The sequence below is a fragment of the Tursiops truncatus genome, chromosome 2, assembly GCF_011762595.2.
Source record: "Tursiops truncatus isolate mTurTru1 chromosome 2, mTurTru1.mat.Y, whole genome shotgun sequence".
NCBI lineage: Eukaryota > Metazoa > Chordata > Mammalia > Artiodactyla > Delphinidae > Tursiops > Tursiops truncatus.
This window is the reverse complement of record NC_047035.1, coordinates 83,450,465-83,465,378: the sequence shown is the minus strand read 5'-3', so window position 1 is coordinate 83,465,378 and position 14,914 is coordinate 83,450,465.

Sequence of the window (14,914 nt, the reverse complement as noted above, 5' to 3'; positions counted from 1 at the left end):
GCCATGCCAGGGGGGTGCCTACCACCATGGCAGTGCCCAGGGCCAGGGCCGTGACCATGCCCACCACCATGGCAGGGCCCCTTTGGAAAGCCGGATGAACAATATTAGAGTCAGAGGTCAGTGCCAATCTTACCTGCAGTCAACTCTCCCTCTCCCTTCCCCTTCCCCCTCTCCAGCCCCTACTCTAGGGGACTCAGGATTCCTGGGCACTAGCAGGGGCTCATTGTGGAGGTCAGGAGACAGGGATAGCAAGTGACTGCTCCTAGCCCTGGGCCTTTTGCCTTGATGAAACCAGAGCACAGAGCAGACACAAGGGGAGGAACCTAGATCCATTGGGTTCCATTCCTTTAGCTGAGATATGACTCCCAGTCTCTGGACCTCAGTTTATTTTATCTGCAACGAAGAAGCAGAATTATCTCATCTTCTCTCTTCCCTCACCCAGGAACCCATGCAGAGTGATTAGAGGTTTTGCCATGCTGACTACTTAGAAGTGAACGTGGGGCTGGGGGAGGCTACAGAGGAACACAGTGAGGGCCAGGGGCAAGGAGGAGACAGGAGGCAGGGTGAGGGGAGATGCGGGAGCCAAAGAGAAGGAGAGGCAGCTGGAGGGTGGGAGGAGACAAAGGTAGGAGGTGACAAGGTAAGGATGTGCGTGTCCTCTCTGTAGGTAGTGTGTGCAGGTACAAGGCTATGTGCTGCGCTTACATACACATAGCTATGTCTGTATACATGTGCATGGGTGGGCGCCTATACATGCCTGCTGTGTGCACAGATACATGTGTATGGGTGCATGTGCCTGGTTGAGTGTATGTGACAGTGGGAGTACATGTGAGCCCATGCCTGTCCCTGAGGAGGTGGCAGACTCAAGAAACCAGGAAGAATAGAAAGTAAAATCAAGACTTTATCGCCTAAGCCAGAAGAGTCCTGGGAAAAGTGGTTTAACCTTCTGTCATGGCTGGAACCACTTCTGAGGCCCCAAGGCCAGAGAAGTCTCTTTGCCTCTTGCCACAGGCCTAGGGAAGAGTGGAGACGCTACCTTGCTTTTCTGGTGCTGGGCACAGGGGACCTGGGGCCCCGGGGGAGCAGGGCTGGGGCCCTACTCTGGGGGGTGGATAACTCCCCAGTCTGCTCCTGCCGCCTAGGGCCTGAAAACGGCTTATAACCAGTGGGGAAGAGGCAGGCTCCATGGTTAGGGGACTTTCCTGTGACCAAGTTAGGGCTGCCGCTGCCCCATCCAGGCTCAGTGATGCCTGGAAACTGCCACTTCCCACCCTGCTTGCCTCTTCTGTGACTCTTTTTGTGGTGGGGCCAGTTCCGGGCCTAGGAGCTGGGTCTGCTGGTGGTAGCCAGTGGGGGCTGGGGGAGGGGGAAGCAGGGAGGAGGGCAGGCAGCCTCCCTTCTCTGGCAGAGGCAGGTCACTGGGGCCCTGCAGTGTGGTTGGGATTTGGGAGCAAGCCAGCTATCCAGGGAGGCTGTGAATAGCCAGGAATGCAGAGAAGCATGGAACAGAAGGGGAAGCAGCAGGAGAGAGGATGGGCTGCCGGGGCAGGGAGGGGATGTGAGAAAAGGAGAGAGACAGATGGGAAAACAGGAAAGGAGCAGAGGAGAAGGCTGACGCCTGTAGGGGGTGAACTTGCGCTGTGATGCCCTGCCCCGCCCCACCCATGGGGGCTGAGGCCTCCCTATTCTGCATCTGGGGGACATTGTGGTCGCTCCCTGAGGGTCTAGGAAGGGGCTGGAGGTCTGGGGGACGTGGCAGCGGGGAGGAAAAGGGGGAGACGGCTGGGGAACTTTCTATCCTTTGGACCTGTGGGAAAGGAAGGGAAAAGAAAGAAATAGCTTTGGTTATTTGGTTCTGCAGTAAGAATCCTGTCTTCCTCCTGGTGCTGATTTTGTGCCCACCTTCCACCCCCCTCCTCCAACAAGGCTCAAGAGCCAGCTGAGTTCTCCTGGGTGGGATGGGGCTAGTTAGGAAGTGTGGGTTCTTGTTCTCACTCTGTCAGCTGTCTGCCCTCCCAACCTCGGCCAAACTCCCTAACGCTAAGGGAGGCGTCTGCAGTGGAAACCCTGTTTCTTCTACTTCCAACTTCAGGCGGGCCCCACCCCGTCTCCCCCTCTGCCTCCTCCCCCCAGATCCCACTTTTCTCAGCCCAATCTCTGCTCAGATCCTCAGCTGTTTCTTGGCTCCTGCTTAATGACCTTCTGGTCCCAGCTCTTAGCCTTTGCTCGTGTCTCCTGCCACTTGGCACTATCTCTTGCTTGACTCTGTGTCGCATTCCTGCAGGAAGTCTGCTTAGATTGGGCCGTCCTGCCTGCCCTCACTGCCCAGCTGCTGGCCCAGAGGGCTCATTCTTGCAGTAACCAATTTGAGTGGTCCTGGGTGTTCTGAAGTGCTCCCTCGGTGAGAATCGCCTCCTTGATGAGATGTATATTTCTTTTCTCTTTTTCTTTTGGCCGCATCACACAGCATGTGGAACTTCCCTGACCAGGGATGAAACCTGCACCGCCTGCAGGGGTAGTGCGAAATCTTAACCACTGGACCACCAGGGAACAGGAGGGGAAGCAGCGTGGTCTTTTGTTCCTTTTGAGGGGAGCCAATGGCACAGCTGCCAAGAGCTGTGTTCAAGGTTCCAGCCCCAGCCCCACCTCCAGGGCCTCACCCTGAGCATGACCCCTAATTCCCCAGAGCGCATGTGGACGCAGGAGGAGCCCCTCCCTGTTTTACTCCTGAGGTTGAAGATCTAGTGAGATGAAGGATGTGTGGGCATGCTTCTTAAACTGTAGAGTGTATTACAAAATTCAAGGGCTTGTTTTCATTTTGGAACCCTACCACCACACACACACACACACACACACACACACACACACACACACACACTCTCTCTCTCTCTCTCTCTCTCTCTCTCTCTCTCTCTCTCTCTCTCTCTCTCTCTCTCTCTCTCTCTCGGCTTGTGGTAGATGTGACTGACTGATTGCCCCTGCCTTCACCACCCTCCCCTTCCTTCTCTCTTCCTTCTTCCACCCTACAGCCTCCCGCTGCAGTACTTACCTGGCTCCATCTTTATGAGGCAAGCACAGGGGGTGACAAAAAGAACACCTGTGAGTCAACAGGTAAAGTTTAGTTTACTGTGATCTAAATCGCGGTCTCTCCTTCTTCTTCCCAAGGATGTACACACGTAGACCCTTCAAGGGATGAAAGGGATAAAACTGCTCCCTGTGGCTTAGCTTGGGACTCACTGTGGAGCTGGACACTGAGTAGGCGCCAGGCAAGGGTGTTGAGCAGATGCACTGGCTTCATTCATATGGTAGGTAGACAGAGACATGAGAGCATTATGCACCCCTGAACCCTACACCCTCACACGTGACCCACCAGATCCACCCCCAGACTCACAATCATGTATTAATTCATTTTTTAAAAAATAAATTTATTTGTTTTTGGCAGTGTTGGGCCTTCGTTGCTGCGCGCGGGCTTTCTCTAGTTGCGGCGAGCGGGGGCTACTCTTTGTTGCAGTGCGTGGGCTTCTCATTGCAGTGGCTTCTCTTGTTGCGGAGCACGGGCTCTAGGCGCGCGGGCTTCAGTAGTTGTGGTACGCGGGCTCTAGGGCACAGGCTCAGTAGTTGTGGCGTGTGGGCTTAGTTGCTCCGCGTCATGTGGGAGCTTCCTGGACCAGGGCTCGAACCCATGTCCCCTGCATTGGCAGACGGATTCTTAACCACTGTGCCACCAGGGAAGCTCCCTATTAATTCATTTCTACTAGGGTCAATTTCAATCATGTTAATTATTCATGTAGCATGCCTACCATGTGTCAGGTCACAGTACTCAGTCCCTAGAGACTCTTGTCCCTGTGTAGACGCCTGGCATAAAGGTGGGGAGGGAGACTTGGAGAGATCGGTGCACCCAGAGCAGGGAGGATGGGGTTGGTGGGTAGGGGCCTCTGGGGGATCCAGGGGATCCTAAGACCTTTACCCCCATGGCACAAGTGAATGGAAAACCTTCCTTGATCCAAGCTGCTTGTTCCTGTCTCCTCCCACCAGGACTGGAAGAGGACTTGGGGGCTGAGCCCATCTGTCGTTTGCCAATAAGTGTGCTCTCATAGGATGGAGCTTCTGAGGTGCCCTGGTGCCAAGGCTGGCCTTGTCTTGCTTGGGGCTGGTGCATAGGTCATAATGGACAACTCCAGAATGGACCCAGTGCAAATGTGGTATATTAATTAATTTTTTTTCTGACCCGCAAATCAGAATATAATATGTGACATACAGACCAACTACGTGACATCTGGGCACTCTGGTAGTCATATGGTTGCCGAACATAGAGGCACAAATGTTCACACACACACTTCTGTACTACAACAGCCCCAGCCCCTTGCAAGACAGGCCCCTAGCACTGTTTTCTTGTTTTTTTTAAAAAAATTATTTATTTATATCTTTGTTGCAGCATGTGGGATCTACTTCCCTGACCAGGGATCGAACCCAGGCCCCCTACACTGGGAGCGTGGAGTCTTAACCACTGGACCACCAGGGAAGTCCCCCTGGCACCTTTTGAGCCACCCATTTTTGCTGGCTTTTACTTATGAAAGAAATGTTCAGCTGAGGTCAGCCTCTGAGCTATGCCATGGTCCTTCCTGTTACCTCCTTCTTCCCCTTAGTGAGTGATGAGTATGGAAGAGATCCATGGGACTAGGCTTGGGGAGGGAGTGGCAAAGACAACCTTAGGGCCAGCCAGGATCTGGCTTGGTAGAAAGAGAAAAGACAGGCCTTGGAAAGAAAACAATCCCATTAAAAAATGGGCAGAGGGGCTTCCCTGGTGGCATAGTGGTTAAGAATCTCCCTGCCCATGCAGGGGACACAGATTCGAGCCCTGATCCGGGAAGGTCCCACATGCCGCGGAGCAACTAAGCCGGTTCACCACAACTACTGAGCCTGCGCTCTAGAGCCCGGGAGCCACAACTACTGAGCCCATGTGCCACCACTATTGAAGCCCGCGCACCTAAAGCCCGTGCTCCACGACAAGAGAAGACGCTGCAATGAGAAGTCCACGCATGGCAACGAAGAGTACCCCCTGCTCGCCACAACTAGAGAAAGCCCTCGCGCAGCAATGAAGACCCAACGCAGCCAAAAATAAAGAAATAAATTAATTAATTAAAAAAAAATGGGCAGAGAACCTGACATTTTTCCAAAGAAGACATACAGATGGCCAGCAGGTACATGAAAAGGTGCTCAACATCAGTAATCATCATGGAAATGAAAACCAAAACCACAACGAGATATCACCTCACACCTGTTAGAATGGCTATCATCCAAAAGACAAGAAATAAGTGTTGGCGAGGATGTGGAGAAGAGGGAATGTGAATTGGTGCAGCCACTATGAAAAACAGTATGTTGGTTCCTCAAAAAATTAAAAATAGAACTGCCATATGATCCAGTAATTCCACTTCTGGGTATTTATCCAAAGAAAACAAAAACACTAATTTGAAAAGATATATGCACCCCCATGTTCATTGCAGCATTATTTACAATAGTCAAGACACGAAAACAGCCTAAGTGTCCATCAACAGATGAATGGATAAATAAAATGAGTATTATAAACAATGAATATTGTTTAGCCATATTGTTTGGCAACATTGTTTCAGCCTTAAGAATGAAATCTTGCTGTTTGTGACAACATGGGTGGACCTTGAGGGCATTATGTTGAGTGAAATAAGTCAGACAGAGAAAGACAAGTATCATATAATCTCACTTATATGTGGAACCTAAAAAAATTCCCCAAACAAAAAAACCCCTCAAGCACACAGATACTGAGAACAGATGGGTGGTTGCCAGAGGCAGGGGGTGGGGCCTGAGTGAAATGGGCGGAGGGGGTTGGAAGGTACAAGCTGCTATACACCTGACACTAATCTAACCTTATCGTTAATTATACCTCAGTTAAAAAAAAAAAGACAGGCCTTGGACTGTCTCTTCCCAGTTCAGGCCAAGGTGCTTGAGGGGTAGGAGTTGGTGGCTCTGGAAGGGAACTAACACAATCTCCTGGACCCTCAGCTAAACCCCTGTGTCTGGCGCATCAGAGGCTGTAAATTCAATTCTAACTCAAGAAGAGAGCGCAGACCCAGGGGTGGGGTCAGGCACCTAGACACATAGCACACAGACCCACATTGCGTTTATGAGAGACACGCACGTGCGCGCGCGCGCACACGAATGACACCCACACAAAGAGACACAGAGGCACAGATACCAATTCAGTACACACACACACATACTCAGGGAGACCATGACCACACAGGCCCACAGCACTCACAGAGCCCACAGCCAGCGGAGCCAGACCCTGACCTGGGAGCGCAGAGCAGGGGGCAGGAGGCAGTCTGAGGCTCTGTTTGTCCTCAGGTGTATTTGTAAAGGATGGGGAGGGGCTGGGGTGGGCCAGGTGCACTGGGAGGTTCATGGGCTGAAGGTGTGGAGGAATGAGGGGGGCTGGGCTAATCTTTAACTGGGCAAAGAGCAGCTGGAAACAGGGTGTGTGTGTGGGGGGTGTGTGTGTGTAAGGGTGGAGTGGGTGGGAAGGAGCAGGGAAGAACCCGTTACCCCATCAGCCTGGTAACAAGGTGCCACAGAACCAAGGCAGGGGGCCTATACCCTGGCGAGGCTGTTTAGCACCCAGAGGGCCGTCTCTAAACACTCATGGAGCTCCTACTAAATGCCAGGCCCCAGGTGCTTCACACACTTAGTGAACCCACTGACGCATACAAAACAGTGAGATTATCACCTGCTTCCATGGGTGAAGGAGGAAACAGGGAGCCTAGTGGAGGAGCCTCTGGAATCTGTGCCCTGGGAACCAAGCCCCAGGCCTGAGTTCTCACATGTGCTGCCCCAGCTCAGGGAGCTCGCCTGGGAGTGGAAATTGAGTGAGTCAGAAAAAAAACAAACTTGTGGTTACCAAAGTGGGGAGGGACAAATTAGGGGTATGGGGTTAACAGATTAAAAACTACTATATATAAAATAGATAAGGGGGCTTCCTGGTGGCGCAGTGGTTGAGAGTCCGTCTGCCGATGCAGGGGACGCGGGTTCGTGCCTCGGTCCGGGAAGATCCCACATGCCGCGGAGCGGCTGGGCCCGTGAGCCATGGCCGCTGAGCCTGCGTGCCCGGAGCCTGTGCAACGGAAGAGGCTACAACAGTGAGAGGCCCGCGTACCACAAAAGAAAAAAAAAAAGATAAGGAGCAAGGGTATACTGTATAGCACGGGAATTATACTTATTATCTTGTGATAACCTATAATGGAATATAATCTGCAAAATACTGAAGCACTATGCTGTACACCTGAAACTAACATAATGTTGTAAATCAACTATACTTCAGTAAAAAAATTTTTTTTAAATAGAAGTGGGGATAAGATTAATAAATTTCCAGGACACTGAAAAAAGAAAAAAAAGAAAAGAAGAGGGGACTTTACGGTTGGAATGTCGACAAGCGGGAAGCAAGCCTGGGGTTTTGCAGTCCAGACCACCAGCTTGCTCTGTGCTCTGCAAGCCCCTGTGGCCCAGCCCAGCTGAATCCTCTGGCCTCTTGTTTGTGCCACACCCCTTGGCTTCCCTTAGGCCCCTGCAGACAGACCAGATGCCCCTGTTACAAGGCATCCCCTCTCTCCCTGCATCTTTCTTCTCCTGTATCCTGCTCCGTGGGACTATCTGTTCACCTTTGTATCCCCAGGGACTGGCCCTTAGCAGCTCTCCTGGCCCTCAGCAGGTGCCCAATAAAAATCTGGTGAATGAACGCAAGGTTGGAGTGTAGTTACTGTTGGGTAGTAACTGGTCTCCATTTCTGTGGTTTATATTTTGTTTATTTTTCTCTCTTTTTTACATGTTAAAAAAAATTATTTTCTGGAAGAAGGAGGAGGATTTTTCCCATGATGGCAGTCCCCTGGCTGACGTGAGCTCGTGATGCCCACCCCTGGGCTTACCGTGATGGGTGAAACCGAGGCCAGCTGACACTCCCACCCTCAACTAGGCGAAGGGGCTCGGAGGGGTCCTGTTTCGATCAAGGAGAACAAGCACCATGTGAAATCGAGAACATGCAGGAGGAGGAAGAGAAGTTAAAGCAGCTGCTCTCTCTAGGTTCTCCTATAAAAAGCCTGGTTGACCTGGATGTACCTGAACTGCTTTAAATTCATTTTTAAACAGTGACTTGCCGGAGAGAAGGGAAAACCTGGGTCTCACTAAGGTTTATACTTGAATGTAGTAACTTTGTTTGGAATAGCTAAAAACTGGGGAACTTCTCAAATGTCCATCAATATGTGAATGAATAAACAGATCATGGTGCATGCACTCCGTTGGATACGACAGTAAAAAGGAATGAACTATTGATATGCACAGAAACATAAGTGAACCTCAAAATAACTGCTGGTGAAGGAAGCAAGACATGAAGAATCCATACTACATAAGTGTCTATAAAATTCTAGAATGGTGTAAAATTCTAGAAAATGTGAACCAATTGATAATGACAGCAGATCAGTGGTTGCCCGGGGAAAGCATGGTGGGGGGGGCGCTGGAGGGAGACGTTAGAAAGGGACATGAGGAAAGTTTTGGGTTTCATGGATGTGTTCATTATCTTGATCGTGAGGATGTTTTCATGGGGTAAAAACACGGCAAAACTTATCAAATTGTACATTTTGTGCCATTTCTGGTATATCATTTTGGCCTCAATCAGAGCTGTAAAAACAGAAGCAACATAACTGCATCAGAAAACAATTTGGAAAATGGAGAGGAGGAAAATACTGATTCTCCTTTATTTCCCTGGTGCGCAAGAAAGGAAAGTATTTGTGTGTCAGTTTCTTTTAAAATACCAATTATCTCACATAAGCTCTTGGGGATAGGTGTTATTATCTTCCTCTTTTTTATAGATTAGGAAAAGCCAGGATTCAGAGAAGTTAAGACACTTGCCTGAGGTCACCCAGCCAGCGTGTAATTAGTCCCAGTCGAGGACCATCTGAGTCTAGAGCCTGGACCCCTTCTCCACATTACGTTGTCTCTCTTTTCAGGAATGCATTTCTGAAAAATTCCCGCCTGCTTTGGTAACACTGTGGGCAAAGGACTTTGGTTTATGACTAGATGGGGAGTTATTAATCCATCATGTACATATTTGCTGTGAGCCTTAGGGGAGCTAGTGCACGGAGGGCAGGCGGAGGTTTACAAAGGCGCGGTGCCTGCAGAGCTCACACCTTTCAGCCCACGCTGCCTGAATGGTACTACCTGTGACCACCACGCCCTGCCCTCCCCAGCCCTCCCAGCCCCCCTCTTCCAGGAATCCTCCTTTTCCCCTTCCGGGACCCTGATGTCATGACCTGTTCACTCCCAGCCCCAGCCTTTGGCAGGAAGCTAAAAGGAGAGGCCTATGGCTTCATGGACCCCCAAGGTCCAAGGGGGAGAGGGGACTGCAGGGCTGAGGAGGGCAGTGGGGCCTCACGCTCTGGGCTCAAGGCTCAGTACCCTGGTTCTCTGCATCTCTGGAGTCAGGGTCTGGGCTCAGGATCTGCATCACTGCAGGCAGGCAGTAGGAGGTACGGAGGCCTTGGGCCGAGGAGGTAGACCCATCATTTTTCTTTTTTTAATTTTTATCGGAGTGTAGTTGATTTACAATGTTGTGTTAGTTTCAGGTGTACAGCAAAGTGAGTCAGTTATACATATACATATATCCACTCTTTTTAAGCTTCTTTTCCCATATAGGTCATTACAGAGTATTGAGTAGAGTTCCCTGTGCTATACAATAGGTCCTTATTAGTTATCTATGTTATATACAGTAATGTGTATATGTCAATCCCAACCTCCCAATTTAGAGGTAGACCCATCTTGACGGGGTGGACAGAGAAGCGAGGACAGTCTGAGTGGTCTGGGTGGGGTGCAGCCTCCGGGAGGTGAGGAGGATGTCCACAGCAGTGGGTGGGCACACTGGAGTCAATTTGTTTTTTTTTTTAATGGATTAGTCTTGCTTAATAATGTCTTATTTATTTATTTATTTTTGGCTGGTTGGGTCTTCGTTGCTGCGCGCGGGCTTTCTCTAGTTGCAGCGAGCGGGGGCTACTCTTTGTTGGGTGCGTGGGCTTCTCACTGTGGTGGCTTCTCTTGTTGTGGAGCACAGGCTCTAGGTGCACAGGCTTCAGTAGTTGTGGCACGCGAGCTCAGTAGTTGTGGCTCACGGACTCTAGAGCTCAGGCTCAGTAGTTGTGGCACACGGGCTTAGTTGCTCCACGGCATGTGGGATCCTCCCGGACCAGGGCTCGAACCCGTGTCCCCTGCGTTGGCAGGAGGATTTGTAACTACTGTGCCACCAGGGAAGTCCTGGAATCAATTTATAGCAGAGCACGATGTTCCGTGGGATCCCTCTACCCAATCCTAAGATGTTGGGGGTGAGCAGAGCCTCGACCACGTGTGGGTCCCCTCTACCCTCTGGCACTGTGCCTTACAGACAGTAAGTGCTTACCGAGTGCTTTTGTTTATTGCCTGGCAGAGAGAGGTGGCCCTTCCCTGCCAGAAAGGCACACCAAGTGGAGAAGAAAGGCACTCTGGGAGGAAGGAGAGACATTTCTGGGCTCAGGGAGAGGAGAGGCTGAGGGCATCTCCAGAAGCGGTAGAGGCCATGGGTGGGGGGGCCTCAGGGAGCGTGTGGACTGATGGTGAAGGCCAAAAGGCAGGATGTCGGCCCTCTCTGTGACCCCCAATCCCTGTCAGTAGAGCCAGCAAGGCCCTTGCTCCTGGGCTGTCCTGGGGGGTGGGGTGGGGAAGGAGGTGGGACAGCCAGGCACTTTTGCAGGGTTTGGGGGGACAGGTTTCTCCTGGCAGGAGGGTAAAGGTGGGCGGCCTTGACCTGGGCTGGAGAGGGTGCTGCAGGGATGGGGCCAGTGCAGCGGGAGGCCCCCACCCGACCACGAGACTCTCGGGCAGGTCACTGACCCTGATCTCCAAAGAGAATCGAGTAACACTAGCCCTGGCTAATCCACAGATTTCAAAGCTTGATGAGATCAAATGACATCACATGTGTGAGGGCTTTGGCAGTGTTAGATGTAAGTGCAAGGTGTTATTATGATTATCAGTATTAGCACTGACGACCTATTTGTCTTCCTGGCCTCATCGTTCATCCCCTTACTCACAGTGGGATCTTCCTGAGGGACACATCTACATCTTTAGCCACTGGCCTCACTCAGAGTATTTCACTCACAGGTGAAGATTCCCTCCCTGCCCCAGCCTCCTTCGCCATAAAGTGACCAGATATCCAGGTTTGCCTAGGAATGGGGGGACTTCTGGACACAGGACTTTCAGTGCTAAGATGGGCTCAGTTTCAGGCAAACCTGGACAACTGGTCACCCTACTTCCCTTCCACACCCTCAGGCTGCTTCCTCTTCCCTGTGATGACTGTGGTGTCCCAGGCATTTCAGCATGCTCTCTCTCACCCTGGTTGCCCTCTTCTGCCTTGAAGCCTCTAGGCTGGGTGATACTACCTCCAGAGACGGGACATCCACCCCCTGCCATTCCAAAGGCCAGCTCTCAGCAATCCCTTGGCCTTCTGTTGGGCTTCTGTCCTCTCCGCCCCTGAAAACTGTGCCAGACCTTTTCCCTATCCCTGGAGGGTGTGACCCCACCCACACCTCATCCCCATGAGAGGCCCCTGTGATGAGCTTCAAGATGGGGAGAGCCTGTCTGTCCCAAGCCAGCCTTCCAGCCTCTCTGCCTGCCTAGAGGAAGGAGCACCCTGGGCACCTGCAGGCAAGCCCGGCCTGCTCCCCACATCCATGAGGACCCCAGGCCTGAGTCCTAGATGCTGTCTTGGCTGCCCTGCCCCTCTCCCCCCACCCGCCATGCTGATGCTCTGAGGCCTCCTGAGGCTCTCCTGCTCACCCTTTCCTGGAAACTCCTCTTCCCTCTCTGGTACAGACCCCTCCCTCCACGATCTGGACTCAGCCTCCTCCCTGGCTTCCTAAACCACTGCATGGCCTCCTTAGCCCCTGCTGTAAAACCTTCAGTGAGCCCCTCTGGACGGCTTTGTCCCCTCAGTCTGCCCTTCAGTGACCTACCTGGTCTGGTCTGCACTTTCCTAACTTAAGGGTCTCCTCTCTCTCTCTTTTTTAAAAAATTTATTTGGCTGCGCCGGGTCTTGGTTGTACTGCACGCGGGATCTCTGTTGTGGCATGTGGACTCTTAGTTGCGGCATACAGGATCTAGTTCTCCGACCGGGGATCGAACCCAGGCCCCCTGCATTGGGAGCACGGAGTCTTACCCACGGTACCAGCAGGGAAGTCCCCTAACGTTTTCTTACTAGTAAGATGCCACTCCCGCTTCATGCAACACTCTCACTGCCATCCCCTTGCTGAGTCTTGCTCATCCCCCGCAAGGTTATCTCCTGGAAAATTGTAACACGGAAGAGCCAAATGACTACATGTAGAATCTGCTTCTTTTACTTTAACCTTTGCTTTCCGCTGCTTTTGTTCAGTAAAAGGATATTGTGTAGGGCTTCCCTGGTGGCGCAGTGGTTGAGAGTCCGCCTGCCGATGCAGGGGACACGGGTTCGTGCCCCGGTCCGGGAGGATCCCACATGCTGCGGAGCGGCTGGGCCTGTGAGCCATGGCCGCTGAGCCTGTGCGTGCTCCGCAAAGGGAGAGGCCACAACAGTGAGAGGCCCGGGTACCGCAAAAAAAAAAAAAAAAGGATATTGTGTATACATAATGGCCTGCCTCAGGGAACTCTGCCCCTCTGCCAGAATGTTAAACCAAGTGCCTTTTGTTCAGGCGAACATCCGGACCAGGTCCACCTGTGGATGGCTAAGAGAAAGAAGAAATTAACACTTAACACATCCCTTCCCGGAGGCTGGCCATTCCAGGGGATATTTGCAAAACGTCTGGCCTTTTTACTTTACTGCCTCTCTCCTCCCCCTCTGTGCTATAAAAGAAACTGGCATCCAAACCCCGATAAGATGGTTATTTTGAGACTTTAGTCTGCCATCTTCTCCGTCTGCTGGCTACACCTCATCTCCGATTTATTGGCCTATCCTGCGGCAAGCAAAACTCAATTGATGAGTCTTTTGTCACCCTGGCCTCAGGCTTATGTGGCCTGGTATCGTCAGGTGCCTCTGAGGTGGAGCCTGGGTCTTCACTTTTTGTTCCCTCATTGACTGGACCGGGTGAAGTAGCTCAGGGGTTCGGTTCCACGTCAGGGTTCTCCTCCCACTGCCGGCCCGGAGCTGGAAAGCTTAGGATGCCCCAGCCCAGGGTGTGCCCTGTAGAACAGAATGGAGGAGGGGTTCCCCGAAACATCCTTCTGCCACCTGATGCTTCAAAGGACTTCGGCCCCACCCTGCTCTGGTATGTGTGTTCTTGGGAGCGGTAGGGCCCAGAACGTCCCTGGCATCTGGAGCCTACCAAGAGCTTGTCCCTCTGGCCCTACCTCATGCACTCTGAGTCCTCCCTACCCAGGGCCAGGCCTGGCCTGACCTGAGAGGCCTGCACTAAACCTCTGGTCAGTAGGAATCATGACAGCAGTTTCTTGATCCAGGGAGGTGCTGAGAGTGAGGTGGCAGTGCTATGGGCCCAGCCGGCAGGCTGCCTGAGAGGGTGGGGGACCAGCCAGGGAAGAGACACGACCCGACCTGCGGCCCGGGACAACAGGCCCATCCCTGCGTAGAGAAAGGGAGGGCACACGGTGAAGTATCAGGAGAAACAGCGTTGTTGGGACAGCCAGGAAAAGAGCTGGTCAGGAGGCAGGTGCCCGGCTGCTAGGTTCATCTGAGCCACAAACAGGCTGAGCAGCCTAGGCAGAGGGGCGCTACCTCTCTGGTCTCATCACCAGTAAAATGAGGCTCTTACAACGCATGTGGCTTCTCCGGTCTGGCGGAGTTGGGAGGTGGGGGTTATGGAGACTTGTGGGCGGGGCGCTGGGAAGGGGAGGGGAGCAGAAGGGAGGGGAAGAGGGCCCCCCAACCAGGCTTTTGTAACCTTGCTGCCCCCTAGTGGTGACACAGAGTAACAGAGACATGGTCTCCCCGGGGGAACACAATGCTGGTCACACCCCGCCTTCCCTAGACAGGGAAAGGAAATTCACGGTTAGGGACTTTAGCGGACACCGCCTCCCTCAAGGCTGCGTGTGCTCTGGGTGGAGGGAAAGGCAGCCCCAGCCAATGCACAAGTACCCACAGCCATGCACAGGATGGCGTGGCTACCTCACTCCTGTATTCATTCTGCAAGCACCGAGGGAGGCTCTGTAGTTTGCAGGGGCACTGGGCCAGGCCCTGGGGATTTAGAGCCCCTTGGCACACCATTCCTGCCCTCAGAGAGCCTCTGTCCAGGGGGGAGCAGACAGGCACATTAGAGACTGGGGAAAATAGGAGACTGCTCTGAGGCGTGACTGTTGTGTGAATAACACTTGGGAAGCACATGGCCGGCAACCGTGGGGCTGTCTGACTATTGGTTTCTCCTGGGCACGTGGCTCCAGCCTGCTGGGTCCGGAGGCCTTTGCCACTAGTTTAGGGGAGTCTTTCCCTGCAGGGCCTTCCAGCGATCTGGGTCGCCCTCCCTGCAGGAGAGCTGGATTTCTACCTGTGCCTGCTGCTCCCCGCTGCTGTCCTGCCCCCACCCTGGCTGGGAACAGGCACAAGGGGGACAGCAGACCTTGCCTCGCTCCTACAGCCTCCTCTATCTACACCTGCCCTCCCCAAACCTGGTCTGGGGACCTGGGTTCCAAAGACAACAGAGAACGTTAGGTCTCAGCTGCATCTCCCCCTCCCAGGCTGGTACTCTGCGGGCCTTCCAGCTCCAACCACATGGCATGGGGCAGGTGACAGGGGGCCCAACTGCCACCCCACCAGGGCCCTGCCCTGACCTTCAGAGACTAGGCTGGAGCTCAGTAGGCAGCACGTGGAGAGGGTGGGAGAAGAAGCAAGTGT